This window comes from Hyaena hyaena, unplaced genomic scaffold (assembly GCF_003009895.1).
Source record: "Hyaena hyaena isolate Hyena2069 unplaced genomic scaffold, ASM300989v1 scaffold_2, whole genome shotgun sequence".
Taxonomy (NCBI): Eukaryota; Metazoa; Chordata; class Mammalia; order Carnivora; family Hyaenidae; genus Hyaena; species Hyaena hyaena.
Window position 1 is genome coordinate 1304281 of NW_024080634.1, and position 5064 is coordinate 1309344.

Here is a 5064-nt window from a genome sequence, read left to right on the forward strand (position 1 = left end):
GAGAGAGAGATTAGAAGGGGCAGAGAGAGGGAGAGCAGGCTCTGGGCTCTCTGCATGCAGCCCAATGCGGGGCCCAAACTCATGAACCGTGAGATCATGACCTGAGCCAAAATCAGGGGTTGGGCACTGAACTGAGCCACCCAGGTGCCCCAGGGCTTTTGTGTGTGTGTGTGTTTTTAAAGATTTTATTTTTAAGTAATCTCTACATCCGATGCGGGGCTTGACCTCACAACCTTGAGATCAAGAGTTCCATGTTCTCCTGGCAGAGCCAGCCAGCCAGCCCGCACTTCAAGAGGCAGGAATCAGTCCTGGCAGTGCTGAGGCCCTTGCTCAGTTCACCATGTCCCTGTCCCCATCGGCCCGCCTCCCTTCCCTGCTCCCGGGACCCTCCCCCGCTCCAGTCCGGGGAGGGGGGGGGGTGGTGATTTCGGTGGGTGTGGAGCTCCCAGGGAGGCAGGGCCCAGGCCCCAACCCTTCTCCCACTCCTGTCCCTTTAAGGACACCGCTATTGGGAAAGGAACACCTCCTTAGGTACCAGTGTTTCCAGCTTAAGGAGTGCAGGTGACAACCCACTTGTGTCAGGACTTGCCGTGGGGGCCGCTGCCTCGCACGCACGCCAGTTGTAAGAGCTTTGAGCTTCCCGGGAGTGTGAGGCTCAACAGGATGCCATGTGGGTTACTCATGTGCCATCCACACCCATGGTCCACCCTTCTCGGCCCTGTCACATGCCCTCCGGGGCTGGCCCCTGTGGGTGACCCCCTGGGCTCCCTCCACTTTGACTTCCCGTGGGTGTGGCCAGGGAGAGGCACAAAGAAGAGACCACAGAGCCCGGGGATTTGTTCCCACACATCTGTGTTCCGCGCACTGGTGGCCGGCTCCTTCTCTCTGGCTCCACAAAGCTCAGCAGCCCTGCTGGCTCCCCTTGCCTCTACTTACCCTCTCTTTGCTTCTATTGTGCTGACTGGTCTCAAGGACTTCGCTATCCTTCTCTGTATCCATTATCCCTGTGTGCCACTCTGCAAATGGATGCTTTATTAAATCCTTTCCAGAATTCCATCTGAGTGTTCCTTCAGTTTAAGAAAGTTCTGCCCACGGGCAAGGGCAGGAAGGGGTCACAGGACTGTGGTATGATTTCTCACCAAGTCACTAACATGGTGTAATGTTGTTGATGTCAGTAAGATCAAGGAGAGAAAATGGAGTCCTGTGGATTTGAGAGGGGGCTGGCTCTGCACGGGCGACACCCTGCATCCGTTCTTCTCTCCACCTGCTGGCACATCGGTAAGGTGGCCTTACCAGAGGCTGGTGAGTGTGGAGAAATATAGCAACATGAGATAAATTCCTCCAACCTTGGGGAAAGGTGGAATCAACCTTTTTTTCATGCAAATTACTTTTTTAATTGAAGTTTACACATCTTTAAAAAAATTTTTAAGTTTATTTATTTATAAACAATCTCTACAACCAACGTGGGGCTCAAACTCACAACCTCAAGATCAAGAGTTGCATGTTCTTGGCTGTTTCCTCTCTTCTCTGTTCTTGGCTATTCTTCCTCTTCTCTGGGTAGTGGCTTGGCCTGCAGTCTGCGAAGATGCAGTTCAAACTGATGGAGATTAACCCCGAGATGCTGAACGCAGTGCTGGCCTGGCTGGGGGCCGCCGGCCCGTGGGACAAAGCCATGCTGGGGCTGGAGGTGGCTCTGGGCTCGGTGCCAGCGCCTGCCTGAGTGCCGCTGCCAGCACTGTTTCCCTGCACGGCCCAGGGGGAGAACTTAAGGGAAAAAGCAGACTGGAGAATGGAAGGGACAAGAAGTCAGTCCCAAGGTGGCACTTCATGAAGCGGACCGCTGGGAACGGGTAGCCCTGGACTTACACGTGCAGCAGCCAGTAACCCAGACAACTGGAGTGTGAGGATGGGGTCAGTCCTGAAACAGAGAAGCTGTCTCCTGAAGGCTGAGCAAAATGCCTTAAAAAAAAATGAGGCCGTTCAGGCAGCCCACGGTGTGGTGACCCAGGAAGGCTGATGTCGGGGGCACGGCAGAGTGAATTTTCATTTGATCCTGCTTAACGATGTGGCTGGTCATGTCTGTGAACTCGATGGATGGATGCCTTTTCTGGTAAACCAAGGCACCAGTTCAGAGGACTCACTGCTGCAGGATGCCGCCAAGGTCTGAGCAGGGAGCAAGGGGAGGTGTGCTTTTCTGCTGTGGCGCTCTGCAAGGCAGAGAAGCTTTCCTCCCCCTCACCCCTTCACCCTGAAACCCGTCCCCACAATGCAGCTAAAATGCATCTGTACTTCATAAGTATGGAACCACAAAAGACCTCAAGTAGCCAAAGTAATATGGGAGAAGAAAAACCAAAATGGGAGGCATCACAATCCCAAACTTCAGCCTCTACTACAAAGCTGTCATCATCAAGACAGTATGGTATTGGCACAAAAACAGACACATAGACCAATGGAAGAGAATAGAGAACCCAGAATTGGACCCACAAATGTATGGCCAACTGATCTCTGACAAAGCAGGAAAGAGTATCCAATGGAAAAAAGACAGTCTCTTTCACAGGTGGTGCTGGGAGAACTGGACAGCAACATGCAGAAGAATGAAACTAGATCATTTTCTCACACCATACACAAAAATAAACTCAAAATGGATAAAGGACCTGAATGTGAGACAGGAAACCATCAAAACCCTAGAGGAGAAAGCAGGAAACAGCCTGACCTCAACCGCAGCAATTTCTTACTTGACACATCCCCAAAGGCAAGGGAATCAAAAGCAAAAATGAACTATTGGGACCTCATCAAGATTAAAAGCTTCTGCACAGCAAAGGAAATGATCAATAAAACCAATCGGCAACCAATGGAATGGGAAAAGATGGCTGCAAATGACATGTCGGATAAAGGGCTAGTATCCAATATCTGTAAGGAACTCACCAAACTCCACACCCGAAAAACAAACAACCCAGTGAAGAAATGGACAGAAGATATGAACAGACACTTCTCCAAAGAGGACATCCGATGGCCAACAGACACATGAAACGATGCTCAGCGTCCCTCCTCATCAGGGAAATACTAATCAAAACCACGCTGAGATACCACCTCACGCCAGTCAGAGTGGCTAAAATGAGCAAATCAGGAGACTCTAGATGCTGGCAAGGATGTGGAGAAATGGGCACCCTCCTACACTGTTGGTGGGAATGTACATTGGTGCAGCCCCTGTGGAAACAGTGTGGAGATTCCTCAAAAAATTAACAATAGAACTCCCCTATGGCCCAGCAACAGCACTGCTAGGAATTACCCAAGGGATACAGGAGTGCTGATGCATAGGGGCACATGTACCCCAATGTTCACAGCAGCACTCTCAACAATAGCCAAAACATGGAAAGAGCCTAAGTGTCCATCAATGGACAAATGGATCAAGAAGATGTGGTTTATTTATACCATGGAATACTACATGGCAATGAGAAAGAATGAAATCTGGCCATGTGTAGCAACGTGGATGGAACCTGAGGGTGTTATGCTGAGCAAAATAAGTCAGGCAGAGAAGGACAGATACCATATGTTTTCACTTATAAGTGGAACAGGAGGAACTTAACAGAGGACCGTGGGGGAAAACAGGGGAAAAATAGTTGGGGAGAGGGAGAGAGGCAAACCATGGGAGACTTTTGAATGCCAAGAACAAACTGAAGGCTGATGGGGGTCAGGGGGAGGGGAAGGGGGAGATGGGCATGGAGGAGGGCACTTGTGGGGATAAGCACTGGGTGTTACATGGAAACCAACTTGACAATCAACTATTAAAAAAAAGGCTGGAAGTTAGTATTGCCAAAATTACCCTCACGAATCTGAAGTTTTCAACAGGGGACCGTCTTTACACACTATGTTGATGAGGGACACATGAGCTGTCCAAAACACTCCTCTGTGGCTACACTGACATGCAGCAGTGACCAAGAGACTCATGACAGTTTCTGCTGGGCTCATGGAGCAGAGGGAAAGTAACAAGACTTTCCAATATTAGAGACAAGTAAGGAATAATAATTTTGGATCATTTGCCAAAACAGCAATCAGTATACTTCCTACAGTTTGACTTCTAGGGCCGTAAAATAGAGAAACTGAAGTCTAAAGATTTTAAGTGGGGAATTTTGGAAGTATGTCCATTTTCAAGTGGAGATCAAAGAAGCCCAAGGGAGGGGCACCTGGGTGGCTCAGATGATTAGGCATCAGACTCTTGGTGTCAGCTCAGGTCATGACCTCATGGTTCATGGGACCGAGCCCCGCATCGGGCTCTGTACTGACAGCTTGGGATTCTCTCTCTCCCTCTATCACTGCCCTTCCCCTGCTCATGCTCTCTCTCTCTCTCTTTCAAAATAAATAAATAAACTTAAAAAAAAAAAAAAGGCCCAACCAAAAGAACTCTCGACTGACAGTGGCAATTGTGGACTGAATAAAAGTTCTTTTTAAAAGGGCTATTTTGGAGCGCCTGGGTGGCTTAGTCGGTTGAGCGTCCAACTTTCGCTTGGGTCATGATCTCGCGGTTCGTGGGTTCGGCCCCGCGTCGGGCTCTGTGCTGCCAGCTCAGAGCCTGGAGCCTGTTTCAGAGTCTGTGTCTCCCTCTCTCTCTGACCCTCCCCTGCTCACGCTGTGTCTCTCTCTCTCTCTCCTAGAAATAAATAAAAATATTAAAAAAATATTTTAAAAAAAGGGCTATTTTGAAGATTATGATTATGACTTTGGAGGAACTAGGGTGATTGGCAGTAGAAGGAATCACATGTAAAATTCCTTAAACAAAAATTTATTCACTTAAAAAAATAGTCCTCTTTCCTGACACCAGAGGTGAACAGATTGTTGTTTTTATGTCTATTTTCAATTGAGCACCAGTTGAAATAATCACTAGGGTATATAGGGCCTTGTTTTATTCATTTATTTAAAAAAATTTTTATTTATTTATTTATTTATTTTTTTAATTTCTAGGAGAGAGAGAGAGAGACAGCGTGAGAAGGGGAGGGTCAGAGAGAGAGGGAGTCACAGACTGAAACAGGCTCCAGGCTCTGAGCTGGCAGTCAGCACAGAGCCCGA

At 48.6% G+C, this 5064-nt stretch overlaps 1 pseudogene; it reads left to right on the top strand.

Moving 5' to 3' along the window:
* Positions 1–1585: 1585 nt before the first annotated feature.
* LOC120230174 overlaps positions 1586–5064 on the top strand; it is a 14248-nt pseudogene continuing 10769 nt past the window's right edge.